Source organism: Vombatus ursinus, unplaced genomic scaffold, assembly GCF_900497805.2.
Source record: "Vombatus ursinus unplaced genomic scaffold, bare-nosed wombat genome assembly UNPS02000577.1, whole genome shotgun sequence".
NCBI lineage: Eukaryota > Metazoa > Chordata > Mammalia > Diprotodontia > Vombatidae > Vombatus > Vombatus ursinus.
The window spans coordinates 24,618,589-24,642,735 of record NW_020940355.1 but is presented as its reverse complement, the minus strand read 5'-3'; the positions used below and the strand labels follow the sequence as shown (position 1 = coordinate 24,642,735).

The 24,147-nt window shown below is 37.9% G+C and overlaps 1 long non-coding RNA gene across 3 annotated transcripts in view; it reads left to right on the top strand.

Annotated features, from left to right (window-relative positions):
- The window catches only part of LOC114026964, a 29,343-nt gene that overhangs the window by 2,615 nt on the left and 2,581 nt on the right, over window positions 1-24,147 (top strand). For all 3 annotated transcript variants that reach the window (XR_003567196.1, XR_003567191.1, XR_003567193.1), the window contains exon 3: window positions 299-372. This is a non-coding gene — a long non-coding RNA (uncharacterized LOC114026964). The remainder of the gene's footprint in view (window positions 1-298; window positions 373-24,147) is intronic.

Below are 24,147 nucleotides of genomic sequence, written 5' to 3'. Positions count from 1 at the left end.
TACCTGAGCTGACCCCCTAAAGGATGACAGAGATTCAAAGTGGCAGAGATTAGGCAGGAGTCCATTTCATGCAAGGCAGATGACCTTTGCAGATGCACAGAGACAGGAGAGAGCAGAGCAAACATTGGGAATAGCCAATTGTTTCCCTTGACTAGAGCATAGAGTACTTGAAAGGAAATAATGTGAAGGGCACTAAATGCATGCCAAGAAGTTGATATTTTATCCTATTGGCAATAGGTTCTAGGTCATGAGTTCTTAACTTTTTGGTTTTATTTTGTGTCTTGGATCCCTTTGGCAGTCTGATGAAGCCTAATACTTCTGTGGTTTGTAACCTACATTCACTATGGAAGGAAATGATAAATTTCAATAGAGGTAAGTGAAAATAGAAATATATTTATATAGAGAGAGGTTAGTGAAAATATATACATATATATATTTCCTCATCCAAGTTAATAGATGCCCTGAAATCTTAACCAACTTAAGAAATTCTGGTTTAGTTGAATTACATATACTGGGATATTGAAAAGGATTGGCAGAGTAGTCTTTGATAAATCACGGGAAATGGGAGGCCTTCTCCAGTTTTTGCAGTACAAATGTCCCAGTTTTCAAAACTGGAAAGAGGGTGGAGTCTACAAATTACAAGCTGTTGAACTTGACTTTGATTCCTTGTAAAATTACAGAACATATTAAAACAATGGTTTGTGAGTATTTTAGAAGTGGGAGTTATAATCACAAGGAGCCAGCATGGTTTCAATAAGAACAGAACTTGCCAAATGAATCTCACTTCCTTTTTAAATTAAAAACATTTTTTTATGGAGTTACTGGTCTGGTAGATCAAGGGAATGCTATAGACATGATAGAACTGGATTTCAACATGTGTCATCTGTCTTTGTTGACAAGATGGAGAGATGTGGGCTGGTTTATTAACATGAATGGACTTGGTACATGTAAGTATCTTTGGAAATGAATTGATGACTAGAACAAAAGAGTAATTGCTTTGGAGAGAAGTCTCTGGTGGGATGCCTCAGATATATGTTCTTGGGTTTGTGCTGGGTAACTTTTCATCAGTGACTCTGATGAAGTTACAGATGGCAGACTTATCAAACTGACAGATGACACAAAGCCCAAAGGGCTAATTAACATAAATAATTAACTGGACAGTTCAAGTCCAATCAAATCACTGGACAGATGGAAATGATTCTAATAAGCTCAGCTTGCTCAATTTACATCATATTTGCCTTTATATACACTATGTTTCACTTAAACTATTGCCAGGAGTCAATATTCCACCTTCAGGGTCCTCCATACCTGTAACATACTCCCTTCACTCCTCTGCTGCTAAAATTCCTAGCTTCTGGATTCAGCTTAGGTGCCACTTCTATGAAAACTTGCCTAATTCTCCCCACCCCCAAATTGCTCTCTCTCTCAAATTTTTGTATTTATCTGTTTATATGTTATATCCACTTGGTATAATGAAAGCTTTCTGAAAGTAGGAGCAATTTTGTTTTGACTTTGTCTCTGTGGTACTACAAATAATAGCCATTTAATAAACATTTGTTGAATTTCATTGGTGAAATTTAGTAGGGATAAGTTTAAAGTCTTATATTTGTTTTTAAAAATCACTAAACAGGCCTAAACACATCAGCCAGTCAAGTAATTATTAAATCTCTACTATGTGTAGGTGGGAGGGAGGGGGCGGAGAGGAGATATAAAAACAACCACCAAAAAAAATCCCCTACCCTCAAAGAAAATACATTCTATTGGAGGAGTAGGGAACTATATGCACAGAAAAATAAATATATAATGATATGTACAGAGTAATGGGGTGGGGGACATTAGAAACAGGGGGATTAGAATAGGCCCCTTGGATGAGTGGTACTTGAACTGGGCTTTGAAGGGAGCTAGAGATTCCAGGATATGGAGTTAAGAGGGCAGTGTATTCCAGGGATGGACAAAGGAATGGAGATGAGAGATAGAATGTGGAGGGAAACAGCAGGAAGGCCAGTTAGGCCAGATTATAGTAGGAATAAAAGGGAATAATTCTCAACAAGCATAGAAAGGTAGTCTGGAGCCACATGGTAAAGGACATTATACTCCGAATAAAGGAATTTATATTTTATCTTGGAGGCCAGAGGGAGTCTCCTCTGGAAGTTTTTGAGCAGGAACTTTAGGAATGCACTTTAGGAATATCATTTCGGCAATACTGTAAAGAAAAGAAGATGGGAGATCCTTATTAAAGCAGGGAGCTTAGTTAGGAGGTATTACTATTGTCCATCATAGATAAATTCCTGTACTACAAAACAAGAAGAATTACTTCATGTTGCCAGAAATGAAGAGTTCACTCACCAAAGGACAATTCGTATCAAAATGGATTTTTCAAGGAAGGTTAGGGAAGGTAGCATAAACTGGAAGGTCAATGGGCTGTGACCCCAGAATTATCTACTTAGCAAAACTCCACATGTTTTATGAAGACAGGAGATGCCTATTTGAAAAGAAAATAGACTTTGAAAAATTTACAGAAAGATACAGCACTTACAGGAAGTCTTCAAATAAGAAGATTGTAGCAAAAAAAAGATAAGATCATTTAAAAACAACTAAAAACCCCAACTGTTAAAGAGGTGTTGAGTCATTTTATTGACTAAATTATTCACTGGAAGGGGGAAAACTAAGCAGGGAAGGGGATGAGGGGAAGTGATCCAAAATAAAACTCCAATCTTCAGTAAAGAGGAAGACCAAGTTAATGTAGCCTGTGTGGTTATTAATGGAAGAAAAAGTAATGCTATCAAGAAAAGTTCAGATAATTCTGAATAACAGAAATAATAAGATTGAGACGATATATATTCCCTTCAGATATATAATGGCTGAAGAAAATGCAAATCTAAGACTTAATAATGATAGATACAGATAGGTTAAATTCCTCTATCCAGTCCTCTCCAAAAGCAAAAAAATTACAGAAAGGATTGAAAATCAGAATACTTTGCTGGATCAAACATTTGATCCAGAAAGATATCAATAAATTAAAAAAAATTAACAATAACTGTAATAGCAGTAATTGACATTTAGTTTGCAATATTAAAGTGTATAAAAGTAATTGACAAATAAAAGTTTGAGCCAAAGCTTGCCTTGATAATGAGTCTTTCTTTAGATATTTGTTGGCCACATGACCCAGAAGAGGTCATTTTGCTTTCTGTTTCCTAGGATTCCTCACCTGTAAAAATGGGGATGATGGTGTTATTCTCACAAGGTTGTTATGAGAAAAGCACTTTGTACGCCTTAAAATTCTGCTTGGATGTGAGCTAGGGTTGTTTTTTATTACTGTTAAATCATGAAAAACAAGTGGCATTAATCAGACAAAGCTGAATTCAAACTAGAAATAGATAAAGATATGCTCATAGAATCCATAAAAATGAGAATGTATCCATCTTAAATATATTTGCATCTAATAATTCTGCAGCTGAATTCAGGAAGGAAAACCTCATAGCCTTGCAGGGAGAAATAGATTTTTGAAATAATGAATCTATAAGGAAATGGTGCATATTTATGAGGCTAAAATTACCCATTTCAATGCACCCAAAGGACATGAACAGACAGTTTACAAATGAAGAAATAGACTAATAACTCCATAGAAAAATGCTCAAGTTTCTTAATAAGCAGAAAAATTCGAAGTAAGGCAACCTTAAGATACTATCTTTGGAGCCAGGAAAACAATATACAAAGTGACTACAGCAATGTAAATGGAAAGAATGACATACTAAAAAAAACCAAAAGCAAATGTAACAGAATTATAAAGATCTAGAAAGCGTGGGGAACCTTCAGCCTTGAGGCCACATATGGCCCTCTAGGTCATCAAGTTCGGCTCTTTGACTGAATCCAGGCTTCACAGAACAAATATCCTTAATAAAAGAATTTGTTCTGTAAAACTTGGACTCAGTCAAAAGGCAGCACCCAAAGACCTAGAAGGCCACATGTGGCCTTGAGGCTGCTAGTTCTCCACCCCTGATAGCAGGACTCAAATGAAGAGAGGTGAGAATATATCCCCAGCCTACCCTTTCATGGCAATAGAAAGTCCACAGGTGTCACACATTGCGTGTGTTTTCAGGCTAATTCAATGTATTGATCAGTTGTTCTGACTTTTTGTTCCTTCTCTTTAAAAAATTATCATATGGGATGGCTTTCTGGGCCTAGGAGAGGAAGGATAACTATGGTGATGTAAGAAACAGAAAATACCAATAAAAGCTTTTTTAAAAACAATATATTTATTTTTAGTTTTCACCATTCACTTCCATAAGATTTTGAGTTTTAAATTTTGTCCCCCCACCCCTGCCTCAAGATGGTGTGCAATCTGATATAACCTCTAATTATACATTCATATTAAGCGTATTTTCCCATTAGTCATAATGTAAAGAACAATTAGAACTAATGGGAGGAACCACGAGAATGAAGCAATAAAACATAACAACAAAGAAAAAGGAGAGCAAATAGTGTGCTTCTATCTGCATTCAGACTCCATAGTTCTTTCTCTGGATGTGGCTAACCTTTTCCATCATTTGTCTTTTAGAGTTGTCTTAGATCTTTTCATTGCTGTGAATAGCCAAATCTATCAAAGTCAGTCATCGCACAGTGTGGTATTACTGTGTATAATGTTCTCCTGGTCCTGCTCACTTCATTCAGCATCAGTCTATACAAGTCTTTCCAGGTTTTCTGAAGTTGGCCTGCTCATCATTTCTTATAGTACAAAAGTATTCCATTACATTCATATACCACAACTTGTTCAGCCATTCTCCAATTGATGGGCATCCCCTCAATTTCCAATTCTTGGCCACTACAGAAAGAACTGTCATATTTTTGTACATGTGGGTCTTTTTCCCATTTTTATGATCTCTTTAGGATACAGCCCTAGAAGTGCTATTGCTGGATCAAAGGGTATGCACAATTTTATAGCCCTTTGGGCATAGTTCCAAATTGCTCTCCAGAATGGTTGGATCAGTTTACAACTCCACCAACAATGTATTAGTGTTCCAATTTTCCCGCATCTTCTCCAACATTTATTATTGTCTTGTTTTGTTGTGTTAGCCAATCTGACAGGTGTGATATGGTACCTCAGAATCATTTTGATTTGCATTTCTCTAATCAATAATGATTTAGAACATTTTTTCACATGACTATAGATAGCTTTAATTTCTTCCTCTGAAAACTGCCTGTTCACATCCTTTGACCATTTATCAATTGGGGAATGACTTATGTTCTTATAAATTTGACTTAATTCTCTATATATTTTAGAAATGAGGCCTTTATCAGAGACACTGGTTGTAAAAATTCTTTCCTGGTTTTCTGCTTCCCTCCTAATCTTGGATGCATTGGCTTTGTTTGTGCAAAAACTTTTCAATTTAATGTAATCAAAATTATCCATTTTGCATTTCATAATGTTCTCTATCTCTTGTTTGGTCATAAATTCTTCCTCTCTCCATAGATCTGAAAGCTAAACTATTCCTTGCTCTCCTAATTTGCTTGTAGCATCAGTCTTTATATCTAAATCCTGTACCCATTTTGACTTTATCTTGGTATAGGGTGTAAGATGTTGCTCTGTGCCCAGTTTCTGCCATACTATCTTCCAGTTTTCCCAGCAGTTTTTGTTAAATAGTGAGTTCTTATCCCAAAAGCTGGGGTCTTTGGATTTATCAAATAGTAGATTAGTATAGTCATTGATTGTTGTGTCTTCCGTACCTAACCTATTCCACTGATCTACCACTCTATGTCTTAGCCAGTACCAAGTAGTTTTGATGATTGCTGCTTTATAATACAATTTAAGATCTGGAACAGGTAGGCCACCTTCCCTTGCATTTCTTTACATTAGTTCCCTTGTTATTCTGGACCTTTCATTTTTTCAGATGAATTTTGTTAATAAAAACTGCTTTTTTAAAAGATACCATCTATACTCATTAAGATGGTAAAATATCCAAAAGATGACAAATAACAATAGTAGCTAACATATATTATTGTAAGGTTTGCAGAGCTCTTTATGTATGCCATCTCATTTGATCCTCACAACAAATTTAATGTTGCTAGTGCTATGGGGGTAACAGACTGTTGTGTTTAGGATGGGACTGCAATCTGGTGCACGATTTTGAAGAGCACTGATCACACTTTTTGATCCAGCAATTCCATTGCCAAAGCTCTATCCTAAAAACATCATAAGTAGGGGAGGGGAAAGGGTCTATCATTCCCCCAACAAATATTTATGGTTGTTCTATTTGTACTAGCAAAACCTTAGAAACCACCTATATATTCACTGATTATAGAATGGCTGAATAAATTTTGGTTTTATCCACATAATAGAACATAATGGCACAGTAAGAAATGATAAAGGTGAAAGCACACAAGGAAATATGGAAAGATCGGTAGGAGGTGGTATGAGAAGAAATCAGCAGAACCAAAGCTGAATATACACTAATAATTCTATTAAAGAAGAAAAATGGAGCAAGTACAAGAGAGGGAAAGAAAGAAGAAAGGAAAACTGATCGAAAGATGGTGGAGCTTTTGGTAGGTCAAGGAGGAACATAGAACAAAGAAATGTTCTCTTTTGATTGGTTGTTAATGCATTGCCTTGATAAAGGCTAAGATTTTGCCCTTCATTGTTGTTGACAGTCATTGTTTATAATTTTTTTTAAGTGGAGGGGGAGTTCCCCAGAGATCCCCAGAGATCCTCAACAAGGGTTTCCCGTTCAGGTTTAAGTTATACAGGCTCTGTGGGCCCTTCCAACTCTGAAGTTCTGTAATAAAGTCTTCTGTTCTGATATGGAAAAGTGTAAAGGATTGCTCCAGGACCCTCTTTTGCTTCCAGATAACATTAAAGAATGTACTTTTTAACAATGATCTTCTTGAGAGAATGCCACTCACTTTGTTATCTAACTCAAAAGAATAACTAAAGGAGAGACTCTTCTTTAGTTGTGTAGATTGTGTAGGAGGGGAGGGCAATACTTTGTAAGACAGGAGGATAAGTAAGACCTTTGGAGCATCCCTCATATCTCAACATATGGATGGCTACAGACTTCACATATATCTAGGGATGCCTACACACATTGTCCTGCAGTCCAACATACTTTTAATTATGTCTCAATCTTCCTTCTCAGGATACACTCTGAGGAAGCACAACATATAGAGAAAGAAAAACCTGTCAGAGGAAATATAACTAACAGTAAAAGCTATTTTCCTTCTAAATCAAATATGTTATCTTCAGATTTTATGTTTTAGTTCTGTTACTTTCCATTATATTTACTACTAATTTTAATATTTCATACTACATGTTATAAAACAGCATTATTATATCCTTAAATTATTGCTTATACTATGAGAAACACCAGTACAATTTCCTCTCTTTCTTGTCTAGACTTTCAGGAGTTCTTTTAAAAAATATATTAGTCAAGCTTTTCCCTTCTTATCCTTTTTCCTTTGTTTCTTTTTTTCTCAAAATTTTATTGATTTTTTTTGTTTTTTTAATGTCACCTACAATTCCCAGTTTAGCCGTTTGTTTCCCAATGTTTCCTTTTGTTTCTGGAAAAAAAAAAAGAACACCTTCTCTTATAAGAGTATCCAGATTTGCTGGATGATGGGAGGAAAGAAATAGAAGTCGATTGAGCCCACCCTCCCTGATATGTCATTTCTTGGTCCAATCCTTTAGAAGAATATGAAAAGTATGCCTGTTTCTCCTCTCCCTTTTCTCTCCCTTCTCCACCTATGACAAAGATATTCTGTGTGTGTGTGTGTCTTTGTCTGTCTGTCTCCCTTTTTCATGATATGAATATGCAATGTGACCCAGATTTGAAAGAAAAATAAAAAGCAAGAAAAAAAAAAGCAAACCAAAACTGATTCCAGCTCTTGTCTTCTACTTTTCCTCCACAGAAGATTCAGGGAACAAATGCTACCTTGCTTTCTGGTCCAATCTGTCCCTAAATGTGATAGATGAAATTTAGGTGAAATGGTTTTAGTCTGAGTAAGTAATAAGGAATTATAGGACATGTATGAGGATAGGCCTGGCAAACTATGTGTTTTATGTAGGTAATGGAGCATTGAATTTTTCTTCAGGCATTTTTTTTGTCCTCTTAAAGAACACTCAGTCTCATTCATTTTTATTTTGACCTTAGAAAAGGTAAAATATTGATTGTACAGGGGATTCAAAGAATTGGTTACTCCCAATTTCACTTGGATCTCTATGAAATTCATCAAAAATAATTTTGCCAAAATTATACAGATTATAAAGGACTATTGCTTTGTGTTCAAAGCAACATTTAAAAACATTCTTTTAAAACCATCCATACATATGAGAATTTCAAGTGAAGATAGGCCTAATTTAAAATTTAGACTTCTTCCCTCCCCCAATTCTAATTGCATGAAAAATAATAATAATTTCCCATAAACACCATATTACTTTTCAGTTCCTTTTCCTGGAATATATCAAATCCCAATATGACCCTATGTATTATTTTCTAGTATATTCATAGATCTGATCCTGTGTCTCTAAAGTGTTTCATTTAGTTAATGCTTTTAGATATTGATGCTAGAGAACTGCTTTTCTGCCAGATACTGAGAGGTTTTTGTTTATCTTTGTTGCAAGTGGCTTCAGCTAAACAGGATATTGTAGATTCTCAGATTCTCTTTTCCCTCTTAATTTCCAGATCAGTTCTTGAGGGTTGAAAGCAGAGAATGGAAGGGAGTTGGGCATAGGTATGGAAAATATGTCCTTAATTAGCATAGTTGGGTACAATGTAGGAAAGAAGATAAGGTACAATTTAGTACATATATTGATAAATATATGGTTTCCCAACCTCCCTAAGGTCTTCTAGGACTTCTTAAAGGGATGAAACTAAGCAGCCAGAAAGAAAAGTTGGGTTCCCAGAAGGGTTAAAAAAAATTAAAAGGCATAGTTATTCATCATAACCCAGTTAAACCATCATTTTAATATTTTTTCTCCCTGCAGTTTTCATCATTTTGTACACCCTCCTCCACTTTAACACACTGGTTTTATAGGCTAACAATTCAATTCAATTAACATTTATTAAGCACTTACTATGTTCCAGGCACTATGCACTGGGGATACAAAAAGAGGCAAAAGACAGTCTCTGCCCTCAAGGAGGTTACAGTCTAATGGGGGAGACAATGAGCAAACAAATAAAGTTATCCCTTCCACACTGAGGGGGTTAGAGGCGAGACCACCCCTGTGTACTGGAAAATCTGAGTAAAATTTTTTGGCCCTCCCTTTATGCCAGAGAAGAAGTCTGAATTATTATGGTATTAAAAGATAAAAAATTTCCTATTATATAATACTATACATATATTTTATACATTTCTGAGTTTCTAAACTTTTCCTGTGTCATGTACTGGCCTTCCTATGTTGTCTGTGGCTTTCACAAAACTCCCAAAAAATTCCCGTTTAATTTCATATGCCGACCAGTGATATATCGAAACCAAGATGGGGAAAGTTGGGATGTGGAAGGGATAACTGTAGAGGTAAAGCAAGCTCTATGCAGGGCAGCTGGATGGCACAATGGATAGAGCACTGGGTCTGAAGTCTAGAGGACCAGAGTTCAAATTAGACCTCAGATGCTTATCAGCTGTGTGACCCTGGGCAAATCACTTGACCCTATTGGCCTCAGATCCTCATCTATAAAATGAGCTTGAGAAGGAAATGACAGTCCCCTCTAGAACACCCTAAATGGGGTCACAGAGAGTTGGACACAACTGAAATGATTCAATGACAACCACATGCAAGATTGTTCATAGCATTGACTATTCTTGTTGTGCCCGCCCCCCATGCCTACCTATCTGGAAGGGTAAAGATTTATCTACTAGGAGTACATGGTTTGTGGTGGGTTATGGTGGCAGTAGTTGACTGGGCTGGAGTGGCCAGCCAGAACGCAGATGATTTAGGGCTTTATAGAACTCTACTAAGGCTGGGAAAGCAGACAGACATTATACATTCCCCAATACAGGCAGATTATATTCCAAGTGTGTGCTTTTAAGTCAGTTGTCTAGAAGAAGCACTGCATAGGGAAAACGTTACAAATTATGGCACGACTCCCAGGCCAGTCCGCAAAATCCATAAGGTAGCTGAAATGCTATAGGTTTGCAATGAAAAAATTGTTTTTAAACCATTGTGTTTATACAATAATTTTATTTAATGCAGTCATTAAAAAACAAATACTAAATTGAATAATAAACTATATAGTGTATATATATATATGTATGAACAAATTACCTTGATTGTTTAAAAAGAGATGTTTAATTATAATATAATGAAGAATCATAAAACTTCAGAGTTGGAAAGGACCTCTCAGAGCTTTCCAGTCCACCTTTCACTGGAATTTGTGCAGACTCTGAAGAAGCCTTGTGGGTATTTTCAAGGATATGAGAAGTTGATGGTATTGGCTCTTGTGTCTAATTTCACTGAAAAGCTTCTGACTCCCTTTTTCCTAGATGCAAAGGTATCTCAACCATAGTTATTAACAACAATTTCTGACATTTATGTAAGGTTTATAAATTACTTTCCTCACAACAAACCTATGAAGTAGGTGTTACAAATCTTATTATCCGCATTTTACAGAGGAGGAAACAAACAGATTAAGTGACTAGCGAGTCATTACAAAGTTAGATTTACTAGGGAACCTGAATTCAGGTTTCCTAATTCTAAGGCCATTGCTTTTTAAACTATACTATTAGACTGTGAGCTTCTTGAAAGCAAGGATTTTTTGCCTTTTTTATCCCTAGCACCAGTGCCTGGTACAAAGTAGACACTTAATAAATGTTTATTGGCCAACATGGGAGCTGATGAAATTATGCAGGTACTGTGCTAGTTTCTGGAGCCTTAGGGCTTTTCTCTGACTTGAAAGCCCATAAGAGCATATTGAACCTCCAAGGGTATATTATGGTACATCTGAACTTGGAAGTGCCTTAGGACCAGTCAGGGCTCAGGCTAGAGTGAGGCAGGGCTGAAATTTTTCACCAAAATAAGTGAGCAAGTCAAGAAACTAGCAAGAGGAAATAGTCAGTAAACCAGGTAGGGATCAGAAACAGATTGAGGAACTGAGTCATACAGGGTTAAGTGACTTGCCCAAGGTCACACAACTAATAAATGTATGAGACCATATTTGAACTCAGGAAGTTGTCATCCTGACTCCAGGCCCAGCACTCTATCTACTTTGTCACCTAGCTGCCCTTTCCTCATCCATCACATGGAGATAATATTACCCTCCATATTTTTTAGGGTTCCTGTAAGGAAAGCACTTTGTAACCTTGAGGTATTATACAAATGTAAGTTATTTAATAATAAGGAGGGGAGAGAGAGGTAAAAAGGCAAAAGTTTGCAAAACCAAGATCTCTCACAGGAGGGTAAACTGTACTGACTGCATCTTCTGGTGTTGTGTAGCCTTTAAATGGATGACTCAGATTCCAAAAAGTCTCACCTCCAAAGAGGACAGCCTTCCCTGGCCTTAAACGAGCCAGGAGGTTCAGGTTCGACCAGCATAATCTCTTGAAGATTTTCATCTTTGAAGATCTATGTGTCAGACTTACAGAGATAATATTGTACCTTTAGGGTCATCAGCATGACCTATCAGATGGATCTGGTCAGTCCCTGTTCAGTGCCTTCCCTCAGGATTGGGCCTCAGGAGCTTTATATGGTTTGGTCAGCTGTCATTACCTCGAAGTCTTCTCTGATTAAAATTAAACATCCCTTGTTCCTTCAATAGTGTTTTATGTGCAACGGCTTCCAGATTTTTCACTGTCACTCCAAGCTGAGAGAAAGGCTTCCATCCCTAATATATAAAATAATAAGTTTGGACTAGAGATTGAAATTAGAGTCAAAAGACCCCCATTCAGATTCTGGTGCTGCCACTTCCTACGTGTCTGACCATTCCTCAGTCTCTTTTGCTGCATCTTCCTCCAAGTCATGCACACTAGCTTGGAGGGTCCTACAAGGGTCTGTCCTGGGCCCTCTTCTCCTTCTATATTATCTCGTTTGATAATCTCCCATCAACTCCCACTGAACTCCCAAGAGTTCAGTTATCGTCTCTATGATGATTGTCATCTTCCTTCCTTCCTTCCTTCCTTCCTTCCTTCCTTCCTTCCTTCCTTTCTTTCTTTCTTTTTTTTTCTGTGAGGCAATTGGGGTTAAGTAACTTGCCCAGGGTCACACAGCTAGTAAGTGTCAAGTGTCTGGTCTGAGACTGGATTTAAACTCAGATCCTCCTGACTCCAGGGCTGGTGCTCTATCTACTGTACCACCTCACTGCCCCTGATTCTCATATTTCTTTATCAATACCTAAATTCTATTCTGATTCCAGTCTTTCATCACCAACTGCTAAGTGGATATCTCAAATTGGATGTACCACAGACATCAGAAACTCAACATAGACTCAACACAAACAAAATAGAACTCATTATCTTTCTTCCCAATTTTCTCACCTCTTCCCAGTTTCTCTATTACTGTCAAGAGCCACCATCCTCCTAGTTAGCCAAGTTTGCCAAGTGATGTGCATACAAAAAGAAAAAAAAAGGCATTTTCTCCACCCCCAAAGAACTCACATTCTAATGAAGAAGACAACATGTAAATTACTATATGTACACAAGATATATACAGTGTAAATGAAAGGTAGTATTAGAGCAAAAGCACTTGGACCAGGCAAGATCCTAGGGACACCTATTTAAAAGGTTAGGTTTATTATTTTTAATATTATCAACTCAACTCCCCATTCTGATGCCTTCTGCTTGGCATCATTCACCAGCTACCTTTATTTTACAATTTCTTGATTTCTCATTAAGAGTCACTAGACTCCATTTGCTCCATTCTAATTTTTAAGGAAGTATTTTCTTCAGTGAGCTTTTGGACTTCCTTTTCCATTTGGCCAATTCTGCTTTTTAAGGCATTCTTCTCTTCATTGGCTTTTTGGACCTCTTTTGCCATTTGGGTTAGTCTATTTTTTAAGGTGTTATTTTCTTCAGTATTTTTTGGGGGCTCCTTTAGCAAGCTGTTGACTTGTTTTTCATGATTTTCTTGCATCACTCTCATTTCTCTTTGCTGTTTTTCCTCTACTTCTCTTACTTGCTTCTCAAAATCCTTTTGGAGCTCTTCCATGGCCTGGAATTGATTCATATTTTTCTTAAAAGTTTTGGATGTAGGAGCTTTGACTTTGTTGTCTTCTTCTGGTTGTATGTTTTGATCTTGTCACCAAAGTAAAATTCTATGGTCTGATTTTTTTTTTTTGCGCTGTTTGCCCATGATCCCAGCCAATTATTTGACTTTTAAACTCTTTGGTAAGGTAGGAGTCTGCTTCCAGTGTGGAGAATGTACTGTCCCAAGCTTCAGGGATTTTGTGCAGCTCTTTTCAGAGACACTTCTAGGGACCTTAAATTTTCAGTTCAGGTGGTACGATCAAAAGCAAGGTGTTTAGTCCTTTCTTGGCCTGGGCTCTGGTCTGTGATTGACCACAAGAACTCTCTTCAGCCTTGGAATGGTGAGGGGGATTCCCTCTCCACCACTACCACAAGCTCCACTAAGCCAATGCTCCTCCTTGCCCCAGGACCACAACTCAGAACTGTGACCCAGATCCAAGCACAGGCAAAGCAAGAGAATCCTGCCTCAGTGCCAGCAAAGAGATCCCTGCAATTCTTCTCTGATCAGCCACTTGATCCTCCCTCCCTCTGTGGGCTGTGAGCTCTAGAAGCAGCCATGACCCTGGGGCTGCACTGGGACTGGGGTTGAACTGAGCTCCTCTCTCACCGCGGTCAGACAGACTTTTCCTACTGACCTTCTAAATTGTCATTGGTGTTTGTGGGTTGAGAAGTCTGGAAACTGCCACAGCTCCCCTTGATTCAATCCCCTGAGGACTACTCCAGGTTCACTGAGGCCCAGTCTTTGCCTGCGCAGCGTGTGTGGCCCAGGCTGTACTGTGTTCCTCTCCCAGCCTGGGGTAAGAGACCTTTCCTGTTGACATTCCAGGTTGTCTTGGGCTGGAAATTTGTTTCACTCTGTCTTTTTGTGGGTTCTGCTGTTCTAGAATTTGTTTAGAGCCATTTTTTACAAGTATTTGGAGGGGTTTGGGGGAGAGCTCAAGCAAGTCACTGCTTTTACTCTGCCATCTTGGCTCCACCCCCCACCAGCTACTCAAAAGTCATACATAGTGCTTCAGACTTTCTCCAATACTGTCACCTAAAGCACGGGAAAATGGACACAAGGGGAAAAGAAGCAACAGCAAGCTCATGTGCTCATTTTGGCCAGCAGTCTACTGTCCTAGCCCACTGTCCTCCTGTGGCACAGGGACATGTGTATGCATGCTCAGTTCCAGCTCAGTAGCCAACCACAAAGTCTTTTATTCACCACATGGCAGGTGGACAAACAGGCATAAAATACCCCAAAGTCCACAAGGAAGGCTTCTTCAGGCTGAGGACACTGGGCATGCTTATGAGGGCTGGGATTTCATTGGCAAGATCCCTATTTCATGGGATTTCTAAAATGACATGTTTCCAAAGTTGCCATCATGTCTACTTGGACAACCAGCTTCTCTTTACTGATCAGAATCATGTTCAGAATAGCAATGGTCTAGGTTGCTTCATCCATGTTTTCTAGGCCCCCTGAAAATATAATTCATAATTATGCTCTTCAAGATGGTTCCTGAAGCCCCAAAATCAGTTGGGACAGGGAAATATCTCTTTGGGTATAACATTGAGCCTCGAATTACTCTCAAGGTTAGTGCTATGTTCTCTATCCAGTTATATACCTTATAGGTCCCCATTTCCCCTTTGATTGTTCCTTTTATTCATGGGAAATTCACTCTGTCTCCAATATTCTGTCACCTAAGGTGGGGGAGGGTGAAACAGATACAGCAGAAAAAGAAGTTTTTTTTTTCTATTCATGGGAAGTCCAAAATATAGCACTATTTGTTATGGTAGGGTAGGGTTTTGTAAAGTGCTCTTCTGACTATCCTTTTGAGGAAATGTGGGAAATTAGAAAACCATAAATATAAGAATGATCAGCTCTGGACTAGGGAAAGGAAATTGAAAGTTGTTACTAGATGGATGAAAACTTTCACTAAAAGGAATATAGGGGATTTGCTGAAGGAAAAAGAATGGGAGTTTACAGATGGAATAAGAGAACCATAGAATAGTGTGAAAGTCAAAAAATGTTGGCTTTGTGATTTAGGGGATGGAGTAAATGATAATCAATAAGTAATAAATAATTATTGATCTCTCCTTATGTAGCAAACTCTATAGAAAAGAATCATGACTATGGGCAATGAAAGATAATATCCTTTCCTTCAAGAAGTTTACAGTTAGGAAGAAATAAGACATATACACATGAAAGGATAAATAACAATAAAAGATTTTTTTAATATAGACTATAACTTTGAATTCTCTGCTGTATTTGTACACTGTTCAGAGGCATAAGTCACCAGAATTAAACGAATCAAACATTTCCCTCTCAACTGTTTTAAGTAAAGGCTTCCTGGAAGTAGCTTAGACATGGAAATGGGGCTCAATGAAGGTAGCTGAGAGAACTTTGTAAGGTATGTCATTAGGGAATTTACATAAAGCTTATTTTAATTCCCTGGCCAGACTATATTTTGCAAAATGTCATTAAAAAATTATTATTGTTGCTGATGTAAAGCCTGCTTCTAGCCATTCCATGAGTAATACTTCCTGTCTAATGTTTTCTAGGTGACTCAGGTCCTATTTCCACCCTCTACCAAACCAGCAGAATGACTATGGTACTGAGCCAAGCTGCCAAATACTTCATCCATGTCCTTGCTTCTTGTAGGAAAAAGCAAGAGTTTCCATTTGATAGTTTCAAGATGAAATGTTCAGTGTGTTTTAAAGAAAAACAAACTTCCAGTTCCAAATGTATCAAATGTTGGTTTCCTGAGGGAGAAATGGATTGTATGAGGTAGTTTCCCCTGTGTCTGTAACATTGGTTACATTTTATAGTAATATCTGTTGTTGTTGTTCATTCATTTCAGTTGTGCCCAACTCTTTGTGACCCCATCTGGGGTTTTCTTGGCAAAGACACTGGAGTGGTTTGCCCTTTCCTTCACCAGCTCATTTTACAGATTGAGAAACTGAGGCAAACAGAGTTAAATGACTCACTCAGAGTCACACAACTAGTAAGTGTCTGAGGTCACATTTGAACTCAGGTCTTCTTGAATCTGGGCCCACCACTCTATTCACTGCACCACCTAGCTGTCCATAACATTATCTAGTTGGATGTTAAACTTTCAATGCAAACGACTGCTAAAATTTAAAAGGTAGGATACAGGAGGGCAGGCATACTAATATACTATAAGTGGATCTCAATGGGCCTAATCATTTTGTAAAGCAATTTGAAATTCCTAAAGTCACTAATATTCTGTGTGTACCCTTTGACATAGTGATACCACTACTGGGAATATATCCCAAAGAGATAAGAGAAGGAATGTACAACCCATATGTACAACAATATTCATAACATTTCTGTTGTAGCAAAGAACTGGAAACTAAGGGAGTGTTGATCAGTTAGGGTTGACTGTAAAGATGGTATATGAATTAGTAGAATATTATGTCAAAAGAGATGGCGGATATGATAGATTTAGGGAAACCTGAGAAGCCTTGGATGAACTACTGAAGAATATAGTGAAGAATCAAGGAAGGCTGGGGTACATGTTTGTTCAGTGTGGATAGGACAGTAATATTGATACAAAAAGAAAAAGGAAGCAGGAATGTCAATGAAACTTTTTTAAATGCATAGAAGAAAACAAGGAAATTCAGAGGGCGACATAAACAGGACAACTTTGGAAAGAATGTGTTGAATTTATTATATGCTTTTAAAAAAAACCCAAAGTTGCAAATAACAGATTCGTGGTTTAATAGACAAATATATTTTCCTGCTCTTTGTACATAGAAGTGTTCACATTTTGCTGATGTTAATCAATTTCAGAATAACAAAAAAATTAAAATAAAAAATAAAAGGGAGGCTCTTTTTCTTTTAGAGAAACCTCTTCAATCTTGCTTTCTAAACACATTTCATTTCTAATGCTAGAGGGCTCCCTTTGCAAAGAACTCCCTCTGCCTTCCCTGAATTCAGTTCCTTATAGCTTTAAGGATGTCACATGACCCAGAGCCGCAAGGTCGGTAGAGGATACCCTGACAACTGCGTTAAACCAGCTGTCTGCTATATAGGAGGAGGAAGGGCTATTAGCCCTGGTTTCACTATTGTTTTGTAGGCCTTATTTTGAAAACATGTTTCTCTTCCCATCCCAATTTCCTTATCTCTCTTTAGTCAAGCAGAGGTTTTAATTTCTCTCTAGTTTCACGTGATTCTCTATCAGTAAATTAAGGATTGACTTTCTGACTTTGCAAAACAAGAGAAAAAAAGTAACATGACTTGCAATAATTTAAATAGATTCTTGGAAATGTAAAATGTTCAAAACAAATAGCTATGTCTTTCCATACGTTATTTTCATACCATCATTCCAAACATGCTTATAAATTGTTCATTCCTTTACATCATAAACCAACTGGGGATTCCCTTTTGTCTTTTCACCTTAGAGAAAAAAATCATAGCATATGAATTTGAACGTCTAATTTTAGTGAAATTTGGATTAAGAAGGGGTCATAGAACAAACATGAACATTTTTATTTTATTAAAGTATGAAGACTGTATTCAAGTATAAAGATTGTAAGACTTAGAGCTTGACAGCTTCTTGATTCAAATCAGAAAGGCACAAAAACCCTGGAAGTGGCAGCACACCTTACCAAGCCCACTGATCCTGCTTCCCTCCTAACCCTCATAGCCATCATCTGCTTGGGCAGATCCTTTGGAGAAGGGGTCAGCCATCCCACCAAATGCCACTCACAGGGCAAGTGAGTCAACCTAACTGAAGCAACAAGGCACCCTGAGGGATAGGCACCATGAACCAGACAGGTTTCTTCTCCTTCTCCTTGACCCTCAGACCCTGATGAAGACAACCCAGTACCCTATCGCTAAAAGTTTTGGGAATAGTAATACTTTCAAAGAGTATCAAATAATTCAACATCAGAAACTGATGTGATTTTATCAGTGGAAATGATGTTCAATCAAAGGCATTATCATCTGCCTTGTGTCAATACACCCTGAGGACCATGGGACTTTTCCATCTGACTGGCAGCTTAAACCTTCCCTGTGTTGTCTCCTCACTAGAATGTGAGCTTCTTGAGGGCAGGGACTGTCTTAATTTTCTATTTATATCCTCAGCAATTGGCACAGAACTTTGTACATAGTAAACATTTAATAAATGCTTTATTCATTCATTCATTCACTCCCCTCATTTTTGCATCTGAAGCCCAGAAGTAAATTAACTTGCCCAAGGTCATGCAGGTATTAAGTGGAAGAGCCAGGATTAGAATCCAGTTCTTATAAATCCATATCCAGCACTTTTTTTTTAAACTTTATTGAGCCAAATATATATTCTTTTTCTATTTCATAAAAATGTAGAGTTCAAAATTTGGGAATAAACTTATGTTTTTATTCCAAGAGGATGGTATGGTACACTGGATAGAATATTAGACTTGGCATCAGGAAGACCTGAATTCAGATCTTGCTTCTGATACTGTACTTAATAGTTGTATGATGGAGAAATCATCTAACCTTTCTGAGCCTCAGCTTCCTCATCTGTGAAATGGAAATAATACCGAAGGACATACTTCGTAGGCTTGTTGCTCTGAGGCTCAAAAGAAATAACCTGTATGAAATACTTTACATATTTGAAAGGGCTACATAAATGCCAGTTGTTATCTGTGCTAGTAAATTTATCATAATAGTAATAACACAATCTTAATTAAATCTTATTAGCTTAATGTTTTAAGGTTGAATTTTGCTTTCAGAGATCTTGACAATAAGGAAGAATTTTTCCCTCTGTCCAGTGCCCGTTGAAAAAGTTGAACTATTTCCTAATTTTAGTTTTAAAAAATAATATCAGAACTCCAAAAGTTCATTTTCTAGTAGTAAATTCTGTCTTAGAGTTAAAGTTTATTCCTGGTTGAAGGGGACTATCTGTGACAGGTTCCTAAGAAAATGACGTCTAGTTCTATGGGCGGTGTCTCTCTTAATTAGAAGCTCTTCTCATATTCTAATGGCCCCATATATAGAAAAATGAACTTCTATAATTTTACAGCTAGAGCAAAACAGTTTGAATGAGAGAAAAGATGTTGAAGACCAACAAAATTTGGTCTATTAAGATAGTAAAATGAGATAATTTCTAAGCCTGGAGATCTCAGAGAAAAGTGCTCTCTCCACATCTCCCTCTTCCTCCCACTTTGATCCTTTACTATTAGAAACAGGCATCTGAATGAATTTCAAGAGCATGCATTGAAAAGGAGTATCTGCTAAATTTTTGTTATTGTTCAGTCATTTTCAGTCATGTCTGACTCTTTGTGACCCCTTTTGAGGTTTTCTTGGCAAAGATAACTGGAGTGGTTTGCCATTTCCTTCACCAACTCATTTTACAGATTGAGAAACTGAGACAAACAGGGGTAAGTGACTTACCCAGGGTCACACTGCTAGTAAGTGTCTGAGGCCAGATTTGTATTTAAGAAGTTGAGTCTTCTTTACCCTAGATCTGGCACTCTGTCCACTGTGTCACCTAGCCACCCACATATGTAGCATAGTCTACATTAAGTAAAACTCCATCCATTGGGTATGTGATTAAAAAAATGTATAAGGAAATAGATAAGAAAATATCATTACCAATTTTCACTCTCACAATATTACTTGTACCCCTCTCTCCCAGCCAGTGCAAGACATAGGCATTTAAAAGAGGCATTCCTTTTCAGATACCAGTTTTCTCTCTTCTGAGTTCCTTAAGCATCAGAAAAAATCTGTCTACATCACACTTTGTATTTTATATTGCTTTAATTCTGAAGAGCTCAAAGGCTCTAGTATAAAAAAAAACTAATACACTATACACAAACCCCCAATTTTATTAAAAGAATAAATTAGAAAGTGGTAATTTACATTTTAAAAAGCTGGACTTAAAATAAGATTCATAATAAGGTACTTTTAAAATAATGAACTTCTTTATTGCATGGAAAATATGAGTCCATTTAAAAAAAATAAAATTAAGCGTAGTTTTTTGGGACTACACTTGAAAAGAAAAGCTAAGTATTTGTATCTCATTCATTCGTTCATTCATTATGTGTCTATGTTGCTTTAAAGAGGCAACCCTGGGTTCCACAAGTTATTGATGTTTTGGAACTGGGAAGAGCTTTGTGAAAACTTCTGGGAATACTTTAAGGATATTTCTGTGATAAGATACTGGAAGGACTCGAGTTGAGTCAAGAGTGAAAATTCAGAGTTCATCTTCCATCATTGGACTAGGGACCATGTGGACTGGCACCATTGGTTCTCAGTGTCCTTACCAGTTGTCTCCTCCTGAGAGACCATTATGAGGCATTACTGATAATTCTGGGAATGAAGGTATTAGCTGTTCTGACCAGACTAAAGCAAGATCTGAAAAAGAAAGACTACATCAAACAGAATGATGATTGTTGAAATCTATCTGTCCCCTGCCATTTAGGGGCACAAGAGTAAATGCAGTTAATTGTCCTGCCTCTCTGGAATTTCTCCTTAAGTCCTCCCCACAAGAGAGAAGAATGTAAAGAAGATAACTTTTTATTGCAGCTAGAAGTACTTGGCACTGATTGAATATATCCCCAAATTCCACCCTTCCCCTCTGTTCCCTGTTCTTTCATTTCTACTGCTTATTCTTCCTTTTTTTTTTTTAATAGAAAGAAAACTAGTAGCTGCTAATTCTCATTGTGTAGTTAATTTTAGCAGCACCAATAGAGATTTTGGTTAAATGGGCAAGTTTGTACAGTAGGCAGGAGATAGATTCCACAAAGATGTAGCAAAATTAGTGATTTCTCTCTCAGAATCACAAACCCTTTGGTGTCACTTTGAGCTGATAATCAGGAGAGGTGGTAATTAGAGAGAGATTAATAACCCAAAGTAAATCAAGAGCCCCTAGGCATAGTAGAATAGCACTGAGAAGCTGAAGGGATGAGAGTGGTGAGATGAGGCAAACAGGGTGAAGTGACTAATCCAGGGTCACACAACTAGTACGTGTCTGAGGCCAGATTTGAACTCAGAGAAATGAGTCTTCCTCAGCTTCAGAACTCCGTTTACCATACCACCTAGCTGTCCATTGGTGTAGGTAATTGGTGTAGGTAAACTCCTTTGATTGTTGCAAATCACAATTTCTATGTGAATTCTTAATGTCTGTGCTTGTAGCCTGGGTGTTACAACCACTCTTGAAACTTCACAAACTCTAGTTCAAACCTGGGGCTTTTAAATAGAAATGTACCTACCTGACTTGCTTTCTTTCTATCAAGTTAGAAAACTGGGAATTCCTGAAATTAACTCGTCTAGAATTTTGGTGTTAACCATATTAACAGGCCCAGGCAAAGAACAACACTGAACCAGTAAAACATTTAATTGGAATAAGAACGAATACTGAAGTCCCAAAAAACAATCCTAGCAATTTTTATCAACTCAGATTCATTTCTTAGATCTCCAAGATAGTTTAGGAAACAGGCACCTCTAGAAGGAAACAGGCCTCTGATAGGACTCATTCTCTTTTTCTAACCAGGATGAGGGAGTTGAAATCTTCATTATGGACAGTCTTGGCATCCCTATTTTAAAATTGCTCCTGGCTGTATATATTGCTAGTACTACTTTACAGCTACTAACTGTGATCACTATTTACCAGCTTTTTAAAACTAGACACCTCCTTACTCTGCTCCAGGCATAACTATAGTTATTGGATTCAACAACAAAGAACTAGTATTGCTACTGAACATGTCTGTTCTTGGAAACTTCCTTTGCTCTGTATGGTCATGAGCTCAGCTCAACCTCCATTTTCTCCCTTTTTCTTACTTTCCTTCCTTAATCTCCTTGGGGAAAAAAAAAAACAGTTTCACTATTGGTTCATAGGCTTCATGGGAATTGGTGTTCTTTTTCTCCCAATGAGCCTTTGTCTTTTAGTCCCAACCATTCTGGGAAACGTAGTCCTTCCTTGTCTTTCCCCTTCTTATTGCATCCTGGAGTACATAGTCCTTTCTAATTCACCTACATTCGTTAAGTCCAGCTTCCACTTAAAAACCTTTTTTTGGAGTCCCTGAAAACTATACTGGTTAATGACATACAAGATGTAGATTTGTGTCACATGGTATCCATTAACTTAGACATTGCACTGTCATACATAGGTACATAGTATGCAACATCCATTTAGGGGAGAGGAGGTCAGAACAATGATTTCATCAATGTAGGCAACTCTTTGTGTGGAAACTCCCTTCCCCAAATCAGCCAGTCAACTTGCCTGAAATTCATAGTGTTAGAATTGTTTGAGGCTATTGAGAAGTTAAGTGGCTTGCTCAAGGCCCCACAACAGCAGAGACAGGACATGAAGCTACGCTTTCCTAACAACCAGGCTGACCTGCCATCCATTATATATTGTTACCTCTCAACATTCATGTTCGAGTTGCATATAATTTTGTGTTTTATGACCAAATACATAGGTCACATGCAAGCACATGCTATACTCTATCCATATAAGAAGCATGTGTTATATTTTCTACATGCTCTTCTGCAAGACCATCTGGCTGCACATGTAATTACCCACTACCATAGCAGTATCATATTTCAGCCTTGTCACTAGCTGGATATTCCTAGCATTTCTGCAATGACCCCACTATCAGTTCTGACCTCCTAGTCTCCATGCCCATTGTGAGTAGCTTGAAATCCACTGGCCCACTACCCTATAGCCCTTTGCTGAGCCTGTGGTTGGCCCAGGCTGAATAGTGTTGGCTCCAGCCCCTAATAAGTAAGGCTTTCTAGTTGGTCTCTGTTCCTTTGGAGCCCTCACAGACAGCATTAGATCGAAAATGGGCCTTCTCTGAATATAGCCCTTTCCCTGATATTGGGCAAAGGCAATCCTGTTAAGCTCCCTCTAACTGCAGATGAATACCAGTATACAATACAGCTTCTTCTTCCTTTGAATCTTGACCCGGAGCTTTCTCTTCGATACCAATTGTCCACTTGCAATGGCAAGGCAATTACCTTGTAAAACCCACTTTATCAATTCCTGTCCCCCCAGAAGCAGGCAACAGGTAGCTGCAATGCCTCACCTTTGCAGGACCTTCTTTATCTCTCTGAACCCTTTGACACTGTCAATCATCCTTTTCTCCTTGATACTTTCTTGTCTCTTGATTTTCATGGCACTTCCTATTTTGATTCTTCTCCGACCTATACGACTACTCTGACTGTTCCCTTTGCCTGATCTTCATCCAGTCTTCTAACCACGAGTGTCCCCCAAGGCTCTGTCTTGGGGCCTGTTCTTCCTTTATACGATTTCTCTTTGTGATCATCAGATCCCATGGATTCAATTATCATATTTATGAAGGTTCTCAAATCTATTTATCTGGCCCTAACCTCTCTCCCGATCCCCAGTGTTGCATCTTTAGCTGCCTATTGGACATCTTAAACTGGATGTCCCAGAGTCATCTTAAACTCAGCATCGCCAAAATGTACTCATTGCTTTCCCCCCCAAAGACCTCCCCTCTTCCTAACTTTCCTATTACTACTATCAAGGATAACGTGGGTGTCATTCTTAGTTCTTCAGTTTCTCACCTTCCCATATCCAATCTGTTCCCAAGTTCTGTCGATTCTACCTAAACAACATCTCTTGCATATGGCGCCTCCTTTCCTCTGACACTGCCATCTAGTGCAGGCCCTCATCACCTTATACCTGGACTATTGCAATAGACTTCAGGCTGAGGATGTCAGAGGAGCAGAGCAAACTTCCAGGGATGATGGTTACAGTGGTGTGGTAAATAGTCTTGTCTCAAAGACAAGAAATCTCTCAAGGGGATCTCAAAGGGTAGGTAAGCCTGAGTTCACATTTCTCTTGGCCTGTTACAGACCTTTATCCTGAGGCTATACTTGCTGGCAATTGCTCATGGATAACTTGTCTAGTGATAATAAAATTTAAATTAAAATTTAAAATTAAAATAAAAATTAGATATGCAAGTATACTCTCTGTAGTGAAATCCCAGACTTTCAGCTGAGTTGTCTTGTATTAGCGGCTCTGTTCA